This window comes from Podarcis pityusensis, assembly GCF_964106645.2.
Source record: "Podarcis pityusensis genome assembly, chromosome: Z".
Taxonomy (NCBI): domain Eukaryota; kingdom Metazoa; phylum Chordata; class Lepidosauria; order Squamata; family Lacertidae; genus Podarcis; species Podarcis pityusensis.
Genome location: NC_138044.1, coordinates 49186063 through 49211688, shown reverse-complemented (window position 1 = coordinate 49211688; position 25626 = coordinate 49186063). Strand labels below are relative to the sequence as shown.

Genomic DNA, 25626 nt, shown 5'->3' with positions numbered 1-25626 from the left:
GCTGGAGACGACTGTTAAATTCTTTGGCAGTCTCTGCCACTCTCGCCTTGTTCAAACTGAGTGGTCTCCCACGCAGAGGGAAGGGGGCAGAACTGGGACCTGTCAGCCAGTGCATGCCAGGGCCCTGCAGGATCAGGCCTGCAAACAACCAGATGGAAGATGCATGTGTAATCCAGGTCAGGCCAGAGTCAAGGATGAAAGCTGCAGAGATAGGTGGATGCAGGTACAGGGTTATCATAGAATTGGAGGGGACTCCAAGGGCCATCTATTCCAACCCCCTGCAAGGGCAAAATCTCAGCTGAAGCTAAGTTGTTGTTCCTGAGTCAAGGTCAGGCATGTTGCCCAGTTCCAAAACATGCCAGAGCAAGGCAAGGAGGAATCCTCCATTTGGCAAGTTGCCTACTCTGAGGAGCCAAACCTGAAGCAACACTTTATATCAGATTGCAGAGAGGAACCCTATGACCCTCCATCGGTGTTCAATCAATCAATCAATTTCTTTATTCGACCGATAGTCAGAATTAAAACATTACACAATAATTATAAACTATAACATCATAAGTTACATAAGGTACATAAGTAAGGTAGGGCCACAGTACTAGACCTCTCACAGATAACCCACGTCAAAGCATTCAATTATACGTTTCCGACACTTGAGTGCCAGGAAAAGAAATTTAGCCACTGACAAGGTTGTTTTCCCAGAAGACTTATTTAGCAGATATGCTGTCTGCTTTCCTCTTTGTCGGGAACTGAGCTGGGGTAAGTATGGAGTTATAAGATACTGTCTTAAATCGTTGTAGAAGGGACAGCTCAATAAAATGTGCTCTGTGGATTCTACCTCACCCAATGCACAGTGGCATAATCTCTGGTCATATGGGACTCCTCCATATCTTCCCTTCAGGACCGCCGAGTCAAGAACATTCAGCCTAGCCGCAGTAAATAGTCTGCGGTATTCCACGTAGTGGATATCCGCCAGGTAGCGAGCTGGAGCAGCCCGATACAACTGCTCCCCCAGAAACAACCCAGGTTTCACACGGGCTATGTCCTCCTGTCTGGCAATATCCCTTAATCTTTGCGCGATCACCGCCTTTGCGTGGCTATACGTCATGGACTCTATATAAAGGGAGGACAACCCACACTTCTGCACTTCCTCCACTATCTCCCCTTCCCATGGAGATTTAAAGTTATCCCTCAGAATCAAGGGGGCCAAACCCACCGGTCTGAAACAGAGCTTGAGCCATAGCCATAACTTCGCTTTCAGGGCCACATACCTAAAGGCTTGACAACCGGTTTCCAGTCTCATGATCGCACCTGCCACAGAGGGGGGGATCCTGAGTATGGCCCTGAGGAATTGGGTTTGGATAGATTCCAATTTTTCAAAATCCCTACGTGAGCCCAAGGCAATGCCCACCAGCAGAAGAGGGAGGACTTTCATTTTAAAGAGACGTAAGGCAACATTGACAGTTTGTGCCTGTTTCTTGGAGTACAGGGTTCTAATCATCAGAGCTGCTTTGGATGCGTTCGAGGCTATGTATTCTCTGTGCGCCAGGAAGGACCTATTTGATCTTACAACCTGACCCAGGTACTTGAAGCAACTGACCTGCTCTAAAGGAATACCATTAATTGACCATAAATTAGGTTTCGGTCGAGCAGCAAAGACCATTATTTTGGTCTTGGCATAATTTAATTGGAGCTCGTGTTGGGTCTCATATTCATGAAGAGCCCGAAGCATCCTCCTTAATCCGATGGGGGAGGTAGCTAATAGGGCGGCATCGTCCGCATACAGTAGGACATTTAAGGCTCGTCCTGCCAGTTTTGGTGGATGGAAATCAGCATTTGCCATATGCACCACTAGCGAATTAATATAGAAGTTAAACAGAGCAGGGGCAAGCAAACAGCCCTGTCTTACCCCCCTAGTGGTGGCAACCGGATTGGAGACTAGCCCCTTACTATCTATCCTAATCCTCAAGAGGGTATTTGTATGCAAATTAATAATCAGCAAGAGAAGGCGGCGGTCGATAGATGTCGCTGCCAATTTTGTCCATAGCTGGTTCCTGGGAATTAGATCAAAGGCCTGCTTAAAGTCTATAAAGGCGACGTGGAGGGCTTTTAGGCCATTGCCAGCGTACTTGGTGGCCAAGTGATTTAGGATTAAGATTTGGTCTGTTGTTGATCTTCCGGGGCGGAAACCCGCCTGTTCCTCTGCGATGATATTGTTGCTTTCCATCCAGGTCGTTAATTTGTTAAGTAGAAATCTTGAATAGATCTTCCCGATAACATTTAGCAGGCTAATTGGTCTAAAATTGGCCGGGTCTGTGCGCGGCCCTTTCTTGTGAATTAACACAATCAGTGCAGAGTTCCAGCTTGGAGGAAATTGTGCTGTTTTGTTTATATAAGTAAAAAGAGCTGCTAGGGGTGGACACCACCAATCCTTATTGGCTTTAATAACATCTATGGAAATAAGATCGTCTCCGGGTGCCTTGCCCGCCTCAAATTGGCCTATAAGTGTTTCCACTTCAGAGCAGGTAACAGGATCCCACTCTGGCAAGGGGGCCAAATCTAACCTTCCTCCGCTAGCTGCGTGAGCTGCATATAAAACGGAGAAGAAGCTTTCCCAGGTGTCAGCTGAAATTTGGGGTTCTATCCTTGACAACGGTCTACCCAGGTATCTGGAAATTTGGTGCCAAAAGGAGGAGGGATTTCTATTTTCTGCAGCTTTTAGAAGGTTCTTCCAATCATTTCTTTCTGCCGCACGCTTCTTTTCCTTTAATAGTGCTTTATACCTTCTCTTGAGGTTCATAAGGTGACTGCTAGGTGCGGAGTCATTTGATGCCCTATATGCCAAGAATTCATTATATAGGTTGTTCTTGAAGTGCCTACATTCCTCGTCAAACCACTTTTTATGAGAGAAATGGGTACTATTCATTACCGGGGTCTTAGCCAACGAAGGTTTTAGCAGTTCTACTAAATTGTCATATATTGGCAGTGGCTCAACTGCCTGGATAAGGGAGTCCCTTGTCTCTTGCAGTTGGTCAGACCAAAGGAGTTCATTTATCCGTTGAGCCATATTGTCGGTCCATTTTAAGGCAGTGGGCCTCATCTGAAGCTGGTTATTTGTAATAGGCACGCAGGAATAGGTAGCCAATTCTCCATCCAGGGTCAGAGAAAGTTCTAATGGAAAATGGTCACTTTCCAGCCTCGTTACCACCCTAAAGTTGGAAATTTTGGGAATTAGGTCTACTGATGTCCAAATAAAGTCTATGGTAGAGGCTCGGGAGCCTGACCAGAAAGTAAATTCGGCAGGGTAATCAGAACTGAGAGCTCCGTTTAAAAGGTGAAAATTAAGAGCCATCAAAGTTTGTCTACATTTAAAACCTGCATATGTAGCAACACTGTCTTTAAAATTCCTGGGTAAAAGGTCTGAGGTTAAAATGGGTAGTGAGGGATATTTATTATATTTAGCAAATAATGATTTATCAGAGTGAGACAATCGGCCATTGAAATCTCCTGCAACTAGGAAGGTGGCTTCAGGATATTTCTCTAGGAGAGTTTCAAGAGTCTGTTGAATTTCCCTCCATCTTTGGTCCACCAGGTTTTTCTTATAGATTGGGTGCAAATAAACATTAATCACCACGAACACTTCCTCCGCTGTTTGTAGCTTAACACCCAGCATGGATGACGACTGGATGTCGATTTGTTCCACCTGCAGGTTTAAGGCCAAAGAAACTAGGGTAGCCAACCCACCTTGTGGTCTGCCAGGAGATAGTAAATTCTGATGTGCATTCAGGTAGAAGCCCTTATACCCTGATAGGGAGAAGCCCTCACAAGCCCAGGTCTCTTGCAGCAAAAGAATATGACTGCCTTTTATGTAGGCGACAAAGGATGGATCCATCAGCTTAGGTTTAATGCCAGCTACATTCCAGGATAAGAAAGTAAGTAATCTCCTGGTCACCCCTTCGAGTCATGCTGGGCCTTGCGGAACCAGCACGGCAGAATCCACCTGGGAATGCATGCGGCGAGGGGGGACAATAGGCTGGAAGAAGGAAGTAATTGTAGCTTGCTTACCAGGCAATTTCCGAGCACCACTTACCGCAGCAGCAGCCATGGATTGAGGCTTAATTATTGGTAGCTGCAGGGATGGATTCTGGTGCACAGGAGTATCACTTAACGACAGGTCCATAGACTCTACATTTAAAGTATGCTCTAAGATTGAGGGGGGTGGGCCTTTTGGATCTGCAGATGCTGTAGGGAACATGCAGTGTAAGGCAGGTGGAAGGCATCCTTTTCGGTTTGCCTCCAAAAGAGCATCCAGTCTTGCCACAGCTTCCGAATTTGACCAGAGGGTTGTCGAATCTTCCACTGTATCCTGCCCGGACTTGACATCCCGAGGCTGTGCACAGCCAGGTTGCAGATCAAAGGTCGTTAAAGCAGGTACCACTTGGGCTTGTGTAGCCTGATCTACAATTGGTGAGGAATTCATCTTATTTACATGAGCATGATCTTCTGAGTTACGGAGACAGAGTAGCAACTCGTCCAATCTGTCCGTTATCTCTGTTCGCTCCAGTTTTGGCAATTGGGAGAAGGATAGAAGTAACTCACGCTCCGTAGAGTTCTCCAGATGTGTGGCCTTTGTCAGTGGAGGCAGGGGGGCGTCAAACCAGCTGATTAGATCTGCGGCCAGGGGAGTTGGGGTCGTGGCAATTGGCGGACCCTCAGACTTATCTGCTTTCTTTTTGAACAAGCAGTTTGGTAAGAGAGGGCAGATCTTGGTATTGGTAAAGACTCTTGTAGCAAGGATTCCATAGTTCATTAGACGGCTTCTTGAGGACATAAGAAGTGCAGGGAGCTTTTTGGTTTTAAAGGAGAGCAGCACTCTCTGCCTCTGAGGTCTGCTGCTAATATGATCAGTATGCTTCAGGTCAATAGAGCTAGGGGTTACCCTCAGAAGCTCCGCTAGGTATCTCCTTATATCACTCTTATAATGCCAGTTTATCACCTTGCCTCTAAAGGGGCAAACCGTTAGGCAGATTTTGGTAGCTTGCAGCAGCAGTTTGTGAGGAGGTGCAGAGTGTTGTTCCTTCTTATTTTGCTCACCTTGCTCACTTTTCTGATTGCCAGCAGCTTGAGGAATTATACAGGAGGTATGAGGTAAAACGGGTGCTCTGGGCATTTGTAAGGGCTTCATCTCAGGTGGTACATCAGGGGAACTGTCTTTACCTGTTAGGGATACAAGCGAGATAATCTTCTCCAAGGATCCTCGGATGTCTTTTATGTATTTAAAGATATAGTCCACTGTTCTAGCAACCAGGTCTAAAGTAGTCGAGTGTTCAAATAGTATCTCGTCAATGCAGCTTTCACGGGCTCTAGTGCAAACATTCGAGTGGATGCCAGTATTATTATTGCTTGAAGGTTTAGTAGGCAGGTTATCAAAAGGTTCTTTCACCCTGGATTCCTCGTCATTCATCTCTGCTAGCAGTGTGAAAGAGTTTGAAACCGGGATATTAAAAATATCCTTTGTACTTTCAGATTCACTAATTTTTGTTTGTTTAGCAAGAGGCAGGCATCTCAGTTCCTCTGTGTCGTCTATATCTCTAGAATCTCTGGTACGTTTCCCAGTTCCTCTCCCACAAGCAGGGCTGTATAGTTGCTTAGTCATTTCTCTCTTCATGCAACCGCCCCAGTTTCAAGGTTAATGGTTGTCTCCCCGATAGAAAAAGGCGTCCTCCTACTTACTAATTTAAAACTAAGACTAAAAACTAAAAACTAAAGTTAAAAGTTAAAAGGTTTCTATACTCATTAAAACAATGTTAAAAGATAAATCAGGGAGCTCACACTCACGCTGACTAAGTGCCGTTCGCCATCTTCCGGAAGTGGAGCTTCCACTCCGGATTCTCCACCTCCATCGGTGTTAGAAATTAATCAGGCGCATTTTGCTACTGGCATGGGTCCAAAGTGCGACTGCATGGAGATTTCTGGGCACCAGGTTGGCGACCACAATCTAAGAACCTCTGCCTTAGTCGATAGTTAATACCATGCCCACTGTGTTTGCTTCTCCTTCTTGCATGCTGGGACAAGTGAACAAGCGACAGTCAATAAATGTAGTCGAGATCATAGAATTGTAGCATTGGGAGGGACCCCGACCATCATTTAGTCCAACCCCCTGGCAAATAGGCATTCTGTTGTAGCGACCTAACCTAGGTTTAAGGTGCCATTTGGCACCTAGCTTATCTATCTGAGTTTCTAACACTGCCCTCCATACGTTTCTGGACTTCTTGTTTGAGGGACTACTGAAACTGTTGAACTTGGGCAAAGCAAGCTGTCCTTATTGACTTCTCAGATGTACTGCAATGTGTAATCTGATGTGCTTGCCACACCAGCCCGAGATCAGTATCAGAGGCACCAACTTGGCACTGCTCAGAAAGTGGGCAGTGATGTGCTGAGATTAATGTGCAAGCCAATCGTCACGTGAGCAATGGGCGTTGGGGGCTGTAAAGGTGTTCATGTGAGCTTTGGGTTTCAGGGCAATCTTCTGTTCCTGGTTGTGACAGATGCCTGGCTATGGCAGAAGGACAGGCTTGGCTTCCAAACTGCATGCACAGAATGTTTCATTTACGGCTCTCCAGCAGAAGATTTCAGACTACCTTGGTTTGAGGCACTCGATGTGGGGCACAGAAGTGGTTGAATGGCATTGGAAGGTGTGAAATAGGATGGCTGGCAGGGTATAGTAAGCTGTCGTGCATATATATAGATATAGATATGGATACACACCTGGTCGGACTATTCCAGGGTGGATTTGATTTAAATCAAATTGATTTAAAACACAAGTCAGTAAGACTTGATTTAAATCTCTTTTCTTTTTTTTTCTTTTTTTTACAGAAAGACTCATTCTTGCTTGTATAATCTTAATATTTACAACCAGATGAAGGTTTCATTATTGGAATAATAAATTTTCAGAGTAGTTTTTACAGTTATATCAAAAATTATTGATTTGGTTATACTATTAGAAATACATAGACAGATAATTATGAAATTATTGTGATGTTTAATAAGTTAACTGTTTATATTTGGACAACTTTTCTGCTGTACTTTATTGGAAGGAGAAAAACAATCATTTCCTTAATAACAATTTAAACAATTTATTTAACTAAAGCAATAACATCATAGCGTATGTATCCATGTTTGTTAACTGATGTGATTAAACTTAAAAAGAAAAAAAAAAGAACTTAGACTGAGTTTTAGCACACATGAAAAATTTAAAACAAATCCTTATTATAATGTAACCTAAATAGAAAACTATCTTTAGAAAGATTTTTCCTCCAAAAGCATTTTATTTTAAAAATCCAATCTAACTTTTTTTAAAAAAAATTCTGATTTAAATAAAAAAAAAATCATGGATTTTTATCCACCCTGGACTATTCATCCATCTAGCCCATCTCCAGGTGTTGCTGATCAGCAGCTCCCATCATCTCTTCCCATTGGGCATGCTTTCCTGGCCTGATGGGAGAGGCAGTTCATCAACACCTGGAAAGCCAAAGGCTCCCCACTCCTGGTCTCACTCTAGGCAGCATACTTTGACTGGCTGCATCTGCCCAGAGTTCTCAGACAAGAGGTTTTGCTGCTCACCTGCTACCGGAGTTGCCAGGATTGGACCCTGTGCGCAAAGCATGCGGATAGGTGCGCAGGAAGCTGCCTTATACTGACTCAGACTATCAAAGCATCTAGTTTGGTAGTGTCTACTCTGACTGGCAGCAGCGCTCTGGGGTTTCAGGCAGGTAGTCTCTCTCAGCTCTACCTGGAGTTCCTCTCAGTGGGGGTTGAACCTGGGACCTTCTGTGTGCAAGCAGATGCTCTGTGACTGAGCGATGGCCCTTTCCTGCTCTACCTCTGGCCTGTGAACCCACAGCTGCAGAAGAGCGTTTGAATTTCCTCTAGGCTATGAGCCGTGCAAATGAGCCCTGCACTGGAATGTTGCAGTGCAGAGTGGCCCTATTCAGTTTTCCAATTGGTCAGCAATGCTGTCCTTCAGCATTGCTTCCTTCCCTCCCACCCAGGTTTCCATCTCTCTCTCCAACCCCTTCCCTAATGTCCTTCGCTGCTACATAGCTGCTGAGCATGCTTCGTCCTCCCTGCACTGGCTCCAGGAGTGGTCCCCTTGGGGTTCTTTTATTAGATGTTTTCAATTCCACAAATTGCAAAGCTCTGGCAGGCTTGCTATCACATCTATCTTCTGCGCGCCAGTTGCCATGTTGACTGTAGAAGCGTTGGCGCTCACTCCCGAAAAGTGAAAGAGGGAATCACAAAGCCACCTTCTCTTTAGGTCAGGTCCACGGTCATCTTCCCCAGCTGGTAGCTGTTCCCGCAGAAACTTAGGTATATAAGCTAGGTGCCAAATGGCTCCTTAAACCAGGGTTACAGTCGCCAGAATGGAATTGCCATTTTGAGGCTGGACGGCTCGAAAGTCTTGTTTTTCAATACAACTTTTGCGTTCCTGAAATTCATTCTGATTGTGCAGATAAAATATGAGAGATAGAAATCTACAGAACTGGGTATTTGTGTGTGAAAACAATCCACTTCCAATTACCCCCAGGCATGCACCTCCAGGTGGTGGAAACTTCAGGAGCCATCCTGGCACCTGGGCAACTTCACTTGGTCGCAAGTGGCCAATGGCCAGGTGTGAATTGCAACTGGTGAATTTTTAACGCAGGTTCCCCAAGACCTCAAGCGGAGGTCATTCCTCTCATCTCAGTCTTAATTCTGGCAAATAGTGAACCTGAGACCTTGTGCATGCAAAGCACCTGTTCTACCCTGAGCTGCAGCCCCACCCCAAACAGTGCCCATACCTGAGTTTTCCTTCTCTGGTGGTTGTACAGAGTCCAGTGAATACTTGTTCTCCCATTGCCCAGTCTCTGGGATGATGCTTCACCCACCAATCTGACAGTGCTTAAAAGGGCCGAATCCCCACCCTGTTCGGAGATACACGTCTCTAAAGCTTTTGAGTTCAGCAGATAAATTCAAATGCATCTTCATTTCTGTTGAGGAATATTTGAGTTTGTCACCCTGAGCCCAGCCCCATGAGATTGCAAATGTAGCTTCTGGTGGTTTACTTCTGCCTCAGAACTACTGTATCTTGGCCCCCTTCCCTCTCAGTTAGCTTGTTGTTGTTTAAATAGCACCATCTGTGCGGTGGAAGATTCAGGGCAGATAAAAGAAAGTCCTTCGCACATCACATAGCTAAACTGTGGAACTCCCTCCCACAGGAGGCAGTGAGGGCCACCCACTTGGATGGCTTTCAAAGAGGATTCAGCAAATTCATGACCATCAGTGTCCAGTAGCCACGATGACTGTGCTTTGGGTAATGGACAGGCCTGGCAGGTCCCTACCTCAAAAGAGGCTTGCAATTCAAAATAGATGCATAAGAAATAGGGGCATGGGGAAAATGTGTGATCATTTAAATTTTATGGACTTTGGTTTAGTCACAGTAAGCTAGCCCTTGCCCACCTGGTGCCCTCCAGATGTTTTGGACTACAACTCCCATCAGCACAAGCCAGCACAGCCATGCTAGACTGGACAGTGTGGGTCTACAGTGTGGGATGTGCAAGTGTGTGTGTCAAGGCCGGCCTGCTGTATAAAGGCAAAATTTGCACCCATTGCTCTGCCCGTTTTTTCCTGCAGCCCCAAGAAGGCAATGTGGGATGGAAAACGCTCTCCACCCTTCAGGCTGAGCTTTGACTCCAGCTCTTTTTCATCTTAGAGACGCTGCAAGTCTCTCTTCCTTTCTCTCCTTTTCCTTTTCATTCCTCCCCCACCCCCACCTTAAAATCAGAGAGGTATAAAACATTCAACAGCTGCCTGCCTTGCTTCGCTGCCCACCATGAAATCCCCTCTGAAACTGGCACGCGTCCTGGTGCAAGCTGATGGGCACTTTCTGCGAAGCCCCCACCCAGTTCACAAGGGGTTAATGGCAGGCTTTAAAAATAGCAAGCAAGCCTCCCTTTCTGAGCACCAGGCACCTGCTTGCTTATAGCGTATATCCCTGGACCCTGAGAGCTTCCCTTTGGCAAAAGTAGCCCTTGCCTGGCAAGCCTGCAGTGCCTCCCTGGCGATGGTTCTCCTTCACTGGCAATGCTTCTCCTTCACCATTCACTAGGCTGACCTCTTCCACACCACCAAAACAGAGGAAACGCATCACTGAAAAGAAGATTGGCTTTACATAATATTTGTATACGCTAATTTATGCTCATAGGCCGATAGCTAGAAATGCAATCCCATCTCTCCCCACGGTGGGGAAGATGGTGACCACATGACTTCTGTGCCTTCTCAGTCAGCTGACCAGAGGCTCACTGCTGATGGAGCGGTTTTCAGTGCTATTGGCTGCTTTTCCACCTTAAGAGTTATTTATCTTGAAACCAGACTTCGAGTAGACAGCACTTCAGACAGATCAGATGTGAGGAACAGTTGGCCCTTCAAGTGTTGGCTGAACTACAACTCCCAACATCTCGCTGAGGGCTTATGGGATTTGCACTTCAAGAACATCAGGGGACATCAGGTCCCCCACTTCTGAGAAAGAGAACTCCTTCAAATAGAGGACTCTCCTCTGTAGCATAGGCCGCATGACCAGACATGTGTGCTAATTTATCTGGGTGAAATAGCCAATGCAGTTGTTTTGGATAGATGGCGTTGGGCGTTCATTGAAGGTGACTTAAATTGATTTATTCAGCAGGCTATTGGGTTGAAGGCTGCAGCCTTCTTTGCACAGTATTTATCTTTCATAGTGAAGGCCAGCAGGCTTAGGCAATTAGCGATGGCTGGACCACCCTTTTGTGGCCTCTCAGATGTTAATGGACTCTCCATTCCCTTCAGCCCCAGAGATCATGGCCAGGGATGATGAGCACTTGGAGTCTAGCATAATCTAAAAGGCCATAGTTTTCCCACCTTTGCTCCACACTGACATCAAACCCATTCTCTTGAGGGCTGATCCTGTGGGAACGTTTATATAATTTAGCAGAGTTTAAATGATCCCCTGTTTGAGTTTATGCAGCGACAAGCGGGTTGCTAACTCGTTTGAGTCCTATCAATAATTATACCTTCCTGGTTGATAATCCCTTTCTGTCCCTCTTAAAGAAACTACTTTACTATCAGATTCATTCAGGTTTACAGAGTTGTTCCTGAAGGCAGGCTTAGGGTACATAACAGATAAACTATATACTAGATAGCAGTGAGTCATGAGAGGACTGCATCCGAGTAGTTACCAGTTACCACTCCTTGCAGCAGCCGACCAGCTGGCAAAACTGCCTGCACACAGAGGCAGTCAGTCCTCTCAGAATGTTGGACTTGACTGACAGCTTTATATCCCACAGATCCAAGGATGGAGGTAGTCATAGAATCATAGAATCCTAGAGTTGGAAGAGACCACAAGGGCCATCGAGTCCAACCCCCTGCCAAGCAGGAAACACCATCAGAGCACTCCTGACATATGGTTGTCAAGCCTCTGCTTAAAGACCTCCAAAGAAGGAGACTCCACCACACTCCTTGGCAGCAAATTCCACTGTCCAACAGCTCTTACTTTCAGGAAGTTCTTCCCAATGTTTAGGTGGAATCTTCTTTCTTGTAGTTTGGATCCATTGCTCCGTGTCCGCTTCTCTGGAGCAGCAGAAAACAACCTTTCTCCCTCCTCTGTGTGACATCCTTTTATATATTTGAACATAGCTTTTATATTTTTTATCCTTTTATATATTTGAACATAGTCATCCATGTGCAAGGCAAAGGTATTTACCCATTTGGAGGGAATCCCAAGGTTCTCAGAAGTACAGAAGGCAATTAAGTTGTGGGGCAGTGGGGGGAGGGGACTCTATAGAACAGCCCAATGAGAAATAAACATGATTATTGGCCTCAGAAGGCCAGCAGGCTGGCTGGGTGGGATTGTCACAGAGCAGGGTTTCCCAAACTGCTGGGTTCATTGACTCCTTGACAAATTTACAGAGTCAACATTGACTCCCCCACCCCCACCCCAAATTCTTAGAAATGTAAATGAGCTAGTCAAGAATTATTGACATATAATCAACATTTTTAAATCATCCATCACCAGAAATCATGCAACGCAACAATAGTTAGCAAACAAACAAAGAATGCTGTTGTATTGCAGAACTAGCGTATTAAATGCAGAGGTACTTCATTGGCCAGGGAGGTGAACTTTGTGCATGCTCATGGGCTTTATTTCTAAGGCTCATATGTACCTGCAGTAGTGCACAGACCATAGGTTTAAGAATGCTGATCCAGATACATCGAAACTTGGGATAGTAATTGCAAGAACCCATAGCCTGGCTGGTTTCAAGCCGGTGACAAATGGCTGTGGGGGCTCTTGAGATGTGCCAGTAAATGTAAGAAATTCTTAAAACAGGGCTTGGAAAATTCCATCCTGGGAAACAATGGAAATGAAATTTGATGATTTGCCTAATTAGTCAATAGTGTCTGCTAGGGAAAATGTCAAAACTATTTCTGAAATTCACCAGCAGCCTCCTAAAAAATTAGGAATGGCTGGTGAATGTCAACATTCACTGAGTTTGTGACATTGGACACAACAAACAATTCTATGTCTGTTTCACTTTCAAAATATATAAAAAATTGTCCAGTAGCACCTTAGAGACCAACTAGGTAAGTTTGTTCTTGGTATAAGCTTTTGTGCGCATCCACACTTCTTCAGATACCTGTTTCACTTTCAGTTATCTTATTTTTTTCTTGACTTGTCTGGAGTCCTAATGAATGCATAGATTTGTACATGACTGACTAGATAAATCATTTGAATTTGGGAGCATTTTGTTTTCTTTTATGTCTGTCCTAGCAGATTGTCATTTGTCACCAAATGGTATTTCTACTCCCCCCACCACTTTGATTTGGTGGGAAAATTCCCCAAACAAAACACTTTTTTGCATAGTTTTTGGGGTATTTTTTTTTTAAAGAAGTGAAATGCTGTAGCAGATGGGCCATCTTACAATGTCAGATATTATTAGAAACATGATCAGTACTAATAAGGTCACACAGCGAAAGAGGCAGATGAATGCTTCTTGAAAGGCGTCCCAGCTGAGGAATAGCATGAATTTGAGGAAGGTGGGGGTGGGCCTCCAAAAACAGGGAGATTGCCGAGGAGGAGATATCTGGAAGATCCCATGGGCAGGGACAGGGGGCGGGTCAGAATCATAGAATAGAATCATAGAATCATAGAGTTGGAAGAGACCACAAGGGCCATCGAGTCCAACCCCCTGCCAAGCAGGAAACACCATCAGAGCACTCCTGACATATGGTTGTCAAGCCTCTGCTTAAAGACCTCCAAAGAAGGAGACTCCACCACACTCCTTGGCAGCAAATTCCACTGTCCAACAGCTCTTACTGTCAGGAAGTTCTTCCTAATGTTGAGGTGGAATCTTCTTTCTTGTAGTTTGGATCCATTGCTCTGTGTCCGCTTCTCTGGAGCAGCAGAAAACAACCTTTCTCCCTCCTCTATGTGACATCCTGTTATATATTTGAACATGGCTATCATATCACCCCTTAACCTCCTCTTCTCCAGGCTAAACATGCCCAGCTCCCTTAGCCGTTCCTCATAAGGCATCGTTTCCAGGCCTTTGACCATTTTGGTTGCCCTCCTCTGGACACGTTCCAGTTTGTCAATGTCCTTCTTGAACTGTGGTGCCCAGAACTGGACACAGTACTCCAGGTGAGGTCTGACCAGAGCAGAATACAGTGGCACTATTACTTCCCTTGATCTAGATGCTATACTCCTATTGATGCAGCCCAGAATTGCATTGGCTTTTTTAGCTGCCGCGTCACACTGTTGGCTCATGTCAAGTTTGTGGTCAACCAAGACTCCTAGATCCTTTTCACATGTACTGCTCTCAAGCCAGGTGTCACCCATCTTGTATTTGTGCCTCTCATTTTTTTTGCCCAAGTGCAATACTTTACATTTCTCCCTGTTAAAATTCATCTTGTTTGTTTTGGCCCAGTTCTCTAATCTGTCAAGGTCGTTTTGAAGTGTGATCCTGTCCTCTGGGGTGTTAGCCACCCCTCCCAATTTGGTGTCATCTGCAAATTTGATCAGGATGCCCTTGAGTCCATCATCCAAGTCGTTGATAAAGATGTTGAATAAGACCGGGCCCAAGACAGAACCCTGTGGCACCCCACTAGTCACTCTTCTCCAGGATGAAGAGGAACCATTGATGAGCACCCTTTGGGTTTGGTCAGTCAGCCAGTTACAAATCCACTGAGTGGTAGCATAGTCAAGACCACATTTTACCAGCTTCTTTACAAGAATATCATGAGGCACCTTGTCAAATGCCTTGCTGAAATCAAGGTAGGCTACATCCACTGCGTTCCCTTCATCTACCAGGCTTGTAATTCTGTCAAAAAACGAGATCAGGTTAGTCTGACATGACTTATTTTTCAGAAATCCATGCTGACTATTGGTGATCACAGCATTCCTTTCTAGGTGCTCACAGACTGTTTGCTTAATGATCTGCTCCAGAATCTTCCCTGGTATTGATGTCAGACTGACTGGGCGGTAATTATTTGGGTCCTCTCTTTTCCCCTTTTTGAAAATAGGGACAACATTTGCCCTCCTCCAGTCTGCCGGGACTTCGCCCGTTCTCCAGGAATTCTCAAAGATGACTGCCAGTGGTTCTGAGATCACATCTGCCAGTTCTTTTAATACTCTTGGATGCAGTTCATCTGGCCCTGGAGACTTGAATACATCTAAACTAGCCAAGTATTCTTGTACTATCTCCTTAGTTATTCTGGGCTGTGTTTCCTTTGCTGAATCATTTGCTCCAAATTCTTCAGGTCGGGCATTGTTTTCTTTATCGGAGAAGACTGAGGCAAAGTAGGCATTGAGGAGTTCAGCCCTTTCTGTGTCCCCTGTTTGCATTTCACCATCTTCTCCTCTGAGTGACCCCACTGTTTCTTTGTTCTTCCTTTTGCTACTGACATACCCATAAAAGCCTTTTTTGTTGCTTTTAACCTCTCTAGCAAGCCTGAGTTCATTCTGTGCTTTAGCTTTTCTGACTTTGTGTCTACACGTGCTGGCTATTTGTTTGAATTCCTCTTTGGTGGTTTCCCCCCTTTTCCATTTTTTGTACACATCCTTTTTAAATCTTAACTCAGTTAAAAGTTCTTTAGATAGCCACCCTGGCTTCTTTAGGCACCTTCCATGTTTCTGTCTCATTGGTATTGCCTGACGTTGTGCTTTTAGTATCTCCCTCTTAACAAACTCCCAGCCATCATGAACTCCCTTTCTTTTTAGTATTACTGTCCATGGGATCTCACCCAGCACTTCCCTAAGTTTTATGAAGTCGGCTTTCTTAAAGTCAAGAAATTGAGTCCTAGTATGCTTGGCTGCTCCTTTCCGCTGTATAGTAAACTTCAGAAGAGCATGATCACTCGCGCCTAATGATCCTTCCACTTCTACCCCACTAACCAGGTCATCAACATTGGTTAGGACCAGATCTAAAATGGCTGTTCCTCTTGTTGCTTCTCCCACTTTCTGGACAATGAAGTTGTCTGCAAGGCCAGTGAGGAATCTGTTTGACCTTATGCTCTTGGCTGAGTTTGACATCCAACAAATATCCGGGTAATTGAAGTCCCCCATTACTACTATCTCCCTTCCTTTTGCATGCTTGGCCATCTGTTCCAGGAAGGCATCATCTATGTCCTCCGTTTGGCTTGGGGATCTATAGTAAACTCCCACAATGAGGTCACTGTTATTCTTCTCTCCCTTAATTTTGACCCAAATGCTCTCACTTTGGCTTTGAGGTTCTAAATCTTGGATCTCTTCACAGGTATACACATCCCTGACATATAACGCCACTCCTCCTCCTTTCTTGTCTGGTCTGTTTCTCTGAAATAGATTGTATCCCCCCATTATTACATTCCAATCGTGGGACTTATCCCACCAGGTTTCAGTGATGCCTATTATGTCATATTTAGTTTGCTGTACCAAGAGCTCAAGCTCATCTTGTTTATTTCCCATGCTTTGCGCATTAGTGTACAGACATTGAAGTCCATTAATCATTCCCCCGTGTGTCTTATTTAAGGATTTTTTCCTCCCACCACTAGGTCTGTGTGCTGTTTGCTCCATTTGGTCTATGACATTTGGATGATCATCTTCATCAATTGATAGACTCCTACCTTCAGGAGCACTGTCTCCCTCCCCCACATTAGTCAGTTTAAAGCCCTCCTGATGAGGTTTCTGAGATTTTGGGCAAAAACATTTCTCCCAACCGTTGTGAGGTGCAGCCCATCGCTTGCCAGAAGTCCATCTTCAAGAAACTGCAGTCCGTGATCTAAGAATCCAAACCGTTCCTGTTTACACCATTTGCGAAGCCAGCTGTTCACTTCCACTATTTCCCCCTCTCTCCCTGGGCCACGTCGTTCAACTGGGAGGACAGATGAGATCACAATTTGTGCATTTAATTGCTTCAATTTCCTGCCCAGAGCCTCGTAGTCTCTTTTGATCTTCTGGAGGCTATTGCTTGCAGTGTCATTGGTTCCCACATGAACCAAGAGGAAGGGGTATTTGTCAGTGGGTTTTATGATTCCTTGCAGTCGTTCAGTTACATCTTGGATCTTAGCCCCGGGGAGACAGCACACTTCCCGAGACATCTTGTCAGGTCCACAGATCACTGCTTCTGTTCCCCTCAGTAGGGAATCCCCTATCACCACTACACGCCTCCTCTTAGGTTTGGTCGGGGTTCTTCTGTGAGCTGTCCGCTCCAAGGTCGCCTGCACATTCCCTGAGGACTGACTTTGCTGCTCGTCTTCATATACCTGATTGACTGTAATGAGGGAGAGATCCTCAAATGGAGTCTGCTCTTCGTCTTCCATGCTAGGGGAGAGGACCTCAAAGCGATTGTGTATTTCTAAACAATCAGAGCGAACCCTGGGCCTCCTACTTCTTTGAGTCACGTTTCTCCATATATCTGGCTCCTGTGTTGGTGAACTAGCGTCCTTCTCAGGGGAGTCACCTGTCTCCTCCTTGGTGGAGACGGTGTGCTCTGTTGCTTCCAAGAAGAGCTCCAGCTCTCTAATTCTTTGGAGCGTAGCTACACGTTCCTCCAGTTGCTGGACTTTGTCTTTTAAGAGGGCAATCAACATGCAATTGCTGCAGGTAAAGCTGCCTGCAACCTTTGGCAAAATGGCAAACATTGCGCAGGAACCGCAGGCAACTGCAGCTGTTCCCTCCCCCTCCATCTTGAGAACGTGTCGTTGGGGGTGGCTACAGCGGTCCTCCATCATAAAATGCGTGAAGACAGGAAAAATAACTCCCCCCACAAAAAAACCTAGGTCTCCCCCAACAAACGTTTGAGACTAGCTCCCCTAAATCTAAAAGATGGATCAAACTGCGCGCGCCGCTGCCCTGCAAGCTCTGATAAGCTCCTCCCACACCTAATCACCTGCCTCAACAGAAACCCTGCCCCCTCTGACCTTTGCACAGGGAGAGCAGCCAATCAGCCACAAAGAAACACACACACACAAGAAAACCCTTTTTGCTCCTTCTTCAACTGCTGCCCTGCAAACTCAGGACAGAACTGGAATGGAATGGAATGGTCAGGACAGAACTGGAATGGAAAGGAACATCTGGTATGCCACGAGAAGTAAATTAGCAATGCAATTGAAGGCTCCTGTGAGCCCAACCACATAGAAGGGGGTTCCCGTTGCATCTCTGAATGATTTCCTGCTCTGGTTCATCTCCTTCCATTCAGCCTTCTCTGTAGCCGTGTCACATCAGTCACTCCAGACATAGAAATCTGGCAGAACTACCTGCCTTCAAAGGAGGCTGTTAGTTACATCCCTGTGTGGGTCTCCATTCTGTTCCCAGAAACACAAGAATGCGGCACCACCATAGACAACGTAGTTCTTAACACTTATGCTTGGAGGGTGTGTGGATGAATTCTAAAATTAAAGCTCAGCTGAATTTATTTCCAAGTCGCCATTGTGAGGCATCCCAGGGTATCCTTTGAGACAGATGAGTGCTTTCTGTTGATAGGCTGTGATTGCAATGTATGCATTTTCCACTGTGGGGTTGTTAGAGGTGGGTTCGGGGTGACTTTTAAGAGACAAGCAGAAATGTTTCTGGTTGGTTCACAAACATACATACACACACACACACGTTTTTGTCCTGTTTTGTTCACAATTCTGTTTTGGATTTTAATCCATTGTGTTAAACTACTCAGACAGTTACCAGCGTTTTGATGCTTTTAGGTTTAATATACGTTACACCCTGCTTTTATTTTGGCTGGGTGGGAACAAAATAAACTAGTTTTTAAAAATGTATAAAACTAATTACTGCTGGCAATTTGCCACCCTGGAATAAGCTGAATGTCCAGACAAACTTTTCTGATCATAGGTGTAAGTTACTCCCGGAGTGGCATTTTTTTATAATAATAAAAACTACTGGAATATGCTTTGTGTAAAAACTGGCCCCTAGTCTGAACCAATTCAGTGATTTCAGTGCAGGGAACAAAACTGTCCTACGTCTCTGAGCCCCACAGGGAATGAAGAGGCTGCAGAAGCTCCGGCAAGTGCAATCAAGGTTTAACTGAAAATCTGCTTGTATCTCTAACTTGTGACATTCGTGCTTTTTCCTATTTCTTCCAGCAGAAACAAAACCTGTCTTGCCCTGAGGGTACCCCTCAAGAAAACCGCGTCCCCTTGTTTCTACCTGCTCCACTGGCTGCTGGGCACCCATCCCACTTTAGAAACTGAAATCCTAATTGCACCCTTCTGCTCATTAACTCCAAACGGCTTCCTCTCTTTTTGTTGCCCCTCTCAACTTTTCCCTCCACCCCGCCTGCAGCTTTGGCCTCCCTTGACCTCACCTTGGGAGCTCCTGTCACGAGAGATTGGCGAGCGTCTGTCTGCATTGTCCTCCCCGCCTGGGTTGGAAGATGCTGGAGTGATTTGTGCCTGCCCTCCCACTGCCAGGTCATAGCTTTGCACATTATCCCAGGCGCCAGCTTGGCTTGCAGCGCGGCAGGGACAGCCACACAGAGATTAGGCCTGTCAAGGACCGCAGAGCAGCGGTGTAAAAGGCCGGGGTGAATTGCATGCGTCCCGACACACGCATGGATTTACCAAGATTCCCAGGGTTCAGGAAAAACGCTTCTCCTCTCTTGATAGGAATCACTCTTTAATCTCCCTCCGCCCCAGCTTTTCATGCAAATCCTCAAATTGTGCAGCTTTAGAAGCAGGGGCAGCTAGCTGTTAGGGGTGAGTAAAAATCAATGATTTTTTTAAAAATAAAATGAAATAAATCAGATTTTTAAAATTTAAATCAGATTTTTTTTATTTAAATTGGATTTTTTAAATGAAATGCTTTTGGAGGAAAAATATTTCTAAAGATTTTTTCTTTAAGTTACATTCTAGTCCAAAGGCTATTCATCAGGAAATAAGGATTTGTTTAAAGTTTTTCATGTGTGCTAAAACTCTTAAGTTATTTTTTAAAAAAATGTTTAAGCACATCAGTTAACAAACATGGATACATATGCTATAATGTTATTGTTTTAGTTAAATAAATTGTTTCAGTTGCTATGAAGGACATGGTATTTTTCTCCTTCCAATAGAGTACAGCCAAAAAATTATCCAAATATAGTTGACTTATTAAACCTCACAATAATTTCATAATTATCTGTCTATATGTTTTTAATAGTATAATCAATCAGTAATTTTTTATATAACTGTAAAAAATTATTTTTCCAAAAAGGAAACCTTCCTCCAGTTGTCAATATTAAGAGGATGCCAGCAAGGTTGAACCTTTCTGTAAAAAAAGGATTTAAATCAGGCATAGGCAAACTCTGACCTCCAGCTGTTTTGGGACTACAGCTCCCATTATCCCTGACTACTGGTCCTGTTAGCTAGGGATGATGCGAGCTGTAGTCCCAAAACATCGGGAGGCCTGAGTTTTCCTATGCCTGATTTAAATCAAGTCTTACTAACTAGTGATTTAAATCGTGATTTAAATCGATTTGATTTTAATCAAATCCACCCTGGGGTCTCATGGCCTGTCCTTCAGGGGCATATGCACACAAAGGCACACGCTTCCTCCCTCATTTGATCTTTTCAGATCAATTGAGGGTGGGGAGGTTATTATTTCCTCTCTGCTCACTCATTAAAGCATGTTTTCCCAAACTTCTGTCTCCAGCTGTTTTTGCATCACCCATGACCACTGGCCTTGCCAGCTAGGAATGATGGGAGTTGTAATCCAAAAACAGCTGGAGACCCAAGTTTGGGAAACACTGCATTAAAGAATCCATCCGGTGACCAGGGGGCAAGGAGGGTGCTTATATCTGAGGGCTGGGCTGGGCAGAGAGGTTTAAATTTTTCTGCACTGTGCTGGCTTTAATTCTCCCACCCACCCATTCACTTTTTAACCATCTCTACCAAAATCAGTGTGGGTTGTTTTGGGGGGACAGGGTGAGATTTGCTTAGGGGGCTAGATTGGGGCCCCCAACCAGCATAGAAGGTGGTTAGCCACTGGTGCTTAAAGAATCAACTCCATAACAGTATTTCAGAGCCTGAAACATAGCGCAGGCAAGATAAGGCAGCTGTGTGCCAGAGCCCAGGAGCCCAGGAGCCCAGGATTGAGATCGGGTGCCAGGAAGGTGGTGTGAAAGAGCTCGCATCTGCCTCTACAAGGTTTGTTTTCAGGATAGAATCCTGACATCTCCAACCCACCAAGACAAAAGCAGCCCTCAGCCCGCTCAGTGGCTTTACAGAACCTCAGCACACATTCCCTCCTCCTGGGTCCCCGTCCCCAAGTCCCAAGGTCAAACTAGATGTGCCAGGCAGCACATGATGGTTCATGTGCATGCACAAAGCTAATGTTAACAAGAAAAGGGTTTGCTATGCATGTCAAGGGATTGCATTGTCCTATTACTGCAGGGACTTACAAACACACAACCTGCTTTATAGGTGAATGGAGAAGCATGGCCAGCCCCTCGTTGTCTCCAGTTTGTGAAAATGCTCGCCCAGCAAAATGATATTGAATCCATGGTGGTCTGCCATATAAGCTGGGTGGGCTGTGTTCTGGGTATTGCAGGGCTGGTTTGGGGGATATTTGGCCATCATGCAGGAATGGAATGCAGAAAATGTGAAACAGCACTGCTTTTCTCTCTCTTCATTCTTCACTTGGTTAGAAACAGAGGAATAAAGTTGTGAAATCCCATGGGCCGGAATGGCACATGCCAATTATTCCATTGGGGGACTACAATGAAAAATGTGGTATTATTATTATTAGGCTATTTATTTATTTTTACCGTTAAAAGGTACCATATTTGCTTTCAGATGTTTTTATTCTTGCAGTTCCGTAGATTTTTTTCCCTTTTAAATGGGAGAATGCGAATCCAGGGATAATAATGTTTTTGCTTAACCTTGGTCAGTTAAGAGTGTGTTTTGTTTCTTTCAGTATAAGCATATACCGTATTTTTTGCTCTATAAGACTCACTTTTTCCCTCCTAAAAAGTAAGGGGAAATGTGTGTGCGTCTTATGGAGCGAATTCAGGCTGCGCAGCTATCCCAGAAGCCAGAAGAGCAAGAGGGATTGCTGCTTTCACTGTGCAGCGATCCCTCTTGCTGTTCTGGCTTCTGAGATTCAGAATATGTTTTTTCTTGTTTTCCTCCTCCAAAAACTAGGTGCGTCTTGTGGTCTGGTGCATCTTATAGAGCGAAAAATACGGTATATCTCCCTCCCACCCCCCAATACCCTTCTGTTTTTAGGAGCACATGTGAGAAGAATAGGGCTTTCAGTTGAGGCCTGTTAATTTCGGGAGATAGCATGAGTTAAAATGCCAAAACATTTGCTTCTCTGAGGTAATAAATCTTTGCACAGAATGACAGAGGGCAGTTATAGAGAAGTGGAATGTTCAGCTTGAAGACTGAATCTGATCACTTACCAATGGGAAATAGAGAACTCTTTGTTCAAGAGTTGACCTGATTAGTCTAGCGCCTTCCTTTACACCATGAGAGCTAGTAGCTTTAAAAAAATTAAAATTGGAAAGTTGATAGCTTCCATGTTGGTACTTTGAGCTGTAAGAAATTCACAGAGGCATTCCTTCAGAACATTTCTGACAAAAAGCATCTTGAGAGGATAAAGAAAGAAAGATTAGAACTGTTTGAGGGGTTCCAGTTAGTCTCCATAGATGTATGACTCCAAGAGACAAAACAGAATGAAGAATTGCAAAACAAGACAGTAGTTGTTTAGTCATTTAGTCGTGTCCGACTCTAAGAGGCTAATTTGGCAAGCAGTTTTCAGAGACCGAACACTGGCTACCTCTTCCATCAGGGTAGCAAACCATGGTCTAGACGGCTTAGATTTCACATAAATTTGATCGTCTTATGCAATACTCCTTACAAACAATTTTCTAGGGGAATTATTGGCCTATTCTTGTTCTAGGAATACTTTGGGGAGGGTGAGGAAGGGGGAGGTTAGCTGGTGGGTATTCAGAATTAACCTTCCAGCTTCTGAAGTCATGATTGCATTTTCTGTTAATCCGCTTCTTGGCATGGCGTGGAGAAAATGAAACACCATTATTAGATTTGAGAGCTTTGCATGGCAATGTTAAGCGTGGCAGAGGCATATTTCTGGGTCTCGAGGTCAGTCTGAGCACATCATGCAGACATTAGCCATGCTTGCTCTACAGCTCCCGGCCAGTGCTTTTCCTGCAGGAGAAGTTGCTTGCCTGTTTAGCTGTGTTCTGATATCTAGACTTCCTCAATGAAATAGATTTATTTCTGGATGAAAAAGAGGCATGGGTTGGCCTTTGTGTTGTGGTTCAGGAAAGTTCATGGTTGTTTTTTTAGTCATAAGAACATAACAGCCCGCTGGATCAGGCCAATAACGCTTCTGGTCCAGCATCCTGTTCTTACAGGGGCCAAACAGATGCCTGCGGGAAACAGCAAGCAGGAACAATCCCCCTTCCTGTGGTTTACTTCCTTCCAGCACCTGGCATTCAAAAGCATTGCAGCCTCACAACTGGATTGCCATGCTGGCTAGTAGCCATTAACAGCCCCCCCCCCTCCTCCATGATTTTTTCCAAGTTTGCGGCCATCACTGCCTCCCGTAAGATCAAGTCCCACAGTTTAACCTTGCACTGTGGGAAGGAGGACTTCCTTTTCCTGACCTTCCAACACTCAGCTTCCATGCCTGTCCCTGAGTTCAGGTGGTATGAGAGAGGAAGCAAACCCTTTTCTCTATGCATCTTGCTCCAGAATTAAGGGGTGCCTTGTTTGGGGGGCAAATCTAGAGGCAGTTTCATTGAATGTCTGCAAGTTCTAGTGTTCTAAGAGGAGAAAAAATATTTCAAATTTCGGTCATGTTGCCTCTTACGGTTCTCTAAGCTAAAAGGTCCCAAATGCTGCAACCTTTCTTCATAAGGGAATTGCTCTTATGAATCGCCCCCTGATCATTTTAGTTACTTTTCTGAATCTTTTCAAACGCTACCATATCCTTTTTGAGATGAGGCAACCAGAATGGTACGCAGTAAGCAAGACCTGTACTCGGTACACATTGTTTGATGCATAGCTGGCCCTATCTTTAGGCAGAGTGTTCCAGCTGCCTCAGGCGGCAAATACTTAGGAGCCCTAACTGTTCCCTCTGGGTAACCTAAGCTAGCTTGCTCCATGCCCTGGTGCCTTCAAGTAGGGTGGAGGGTGCTGTCCTGTTTGCCAGTGTTAAAGTACGATTCAGTTTCTGTTCTGGAATTGGGATGGGGACATCTTTTCCTTTGCTCGAGGAAACAAAATATATTGGGTTGGCCCTGGCGGGGTTAGCTTTGTTCCTGGAGCCAAAATAAAATAAGACAGCAGCTACCTTTGAGCGCTGCTAGCTGGCAAATAACTTGTAATCTGAACCATTGTGATGTTGTGGGTGGTAGGTGTTGCTTTGCAGCCATGAGGTCTAGTAACTTTCAAAAAAAAAGAGTTGGAGGTTTATCAGTTAATAGGATTAGGCCTCACTTGAGAACAGCAGAATAATTACTGCAGCAAGATAAATTTAGAAAGAGGGCTCTAGTGGCAAGAGCAGTCCACTTACTTCATTGTGGGAGGGAACTCTTTCTTGCTCTCTCACATGCCTTAGGCCTCCTTTACCCAAGAAGCACAACAGAGTAGTATATGAACGGTATTGTTTTGAATGCTGCTGTTGTTATTATCAGTTCCCTTGAGGTGGAAAACTTGCACCAAGGAGATGTTGACTTTCTCAATATGGAGGGTTTAAAAGGCAAAAACAGTGGGGCAGCATTCAGAAATAGTATCCTCCACTTGCAGTCTGAATTGGTACAAGTCTACTCTTAAAAGCCTGGTCCATCTCATTGTGCCACAGGCATTGGGAGGTTCATCTAAGTCCTTTATAGACCAGGAAGTCTCTGCCAGGATAACTACAGTATGTGAATTCTGCCTCTCTCTCTTTCCTTCTCTCTCCTTCAAACCCTTCCACATAACACACACACAGCTAGATTGCCATCTGGAAAGACAGCTCCCTGCGTTCTGTGAAGCCTTAAACACCTTTCAGTCATCCTCCCCAAATACTGGAGTTTCTACACAGTCATTCCCCTTGCTTCTCCCCCCTTCCTCCAATTTTCTGCCAATTCTTAATTGGGGCTGGGGGATAGGGTGAAAAGAGGACAGAGGTGCTGCATATTTAATACACAACTATTAAAAGTGCAAGAGCCTTTGTCTGTTTTTTCACCAGGCCACCCAGCTTTTAACTGCCCCCTTCACTTGTGCAATGACAGCAGTTTGATGTGTGCAACCAGCAAGAGATTGTATTTTGCTTCTCTCCAAGAAAAGCTTCACCTGCTCAGCAGATGTCTCTAAAAGATGCACACAGGGCAGTCTGTACCCCCTCCCTTTGTCATCTCTTGCACGATCTAGAATTTGTATGTTTCTTACGGCAGATTTCTGTTGTTTGAGCTTATGTTGTTCTGTGCACATGCTGGTGGTGCTCTATCCGCCTTGCAAATCTTGCAGAATGTTTCAAGCCTGGAAAAACCTTTGCTAGTCATTTGTGGCCTGTTTGTTTTGTTTGTTTGTTTTTAAAAAACTTCTATAAACAATCCCTGCCAGCTCATCTGGAAGTGATTTTTAACTCACACCAGGTGAGTAACTGTTTATAAGCCAGCATTATACATGGAGAAGAAAATTTCTGGAGCGAGTCACCTTCCTGTACCTTTTGTGATCTCAGGAAAGCGCTGGAAAATGTGTCCCACATTTCCTGGCATGGGCTGCTTATCCAGATTGAAACTAAATTGTCAGCTCATATGGGCTGTTATTTATAAATCCAGGAACTGTTTATGTTCATTAGGCTGTTGATTTTCTAAACTATGCAGCAACACAAATACAAACTGCCCTGTGTCATTGCTGCACTTGATTTTAATTTCCACACGCACACCACCCCCTTCTTCCAAGTAAACTGAATCTCATTTCTTGCCACTGGTAATACTACTTTGATGCAGACTTCTTCTTTTTTTATGTTTCTTTTCCAAATACAATGTGGATAATGGGTACAGCCCTAGAATGACTGAGAACTTAGTCCAATATTTTTTTAAAAGTTCCATACTGTATGTTTTATCCATTTCTGTGCTTGCGTCCTAT

At 44.7% G+C, this 25626-nt stretch overlaps 1 protein-coding gene across 7 annotated transcripts in view; it reads left to right on the top strand.

Annotated features, from left to right (window-relative positions):
* MBNL3 (muscleblind like splicing regulator 3) overlaps window positions 1-25626 on the top strand; it is a 127715-nt gene that overhangs the window by 60525 nt on the left and 41564 nt on the right. The window lies entirely within an intron of this gene.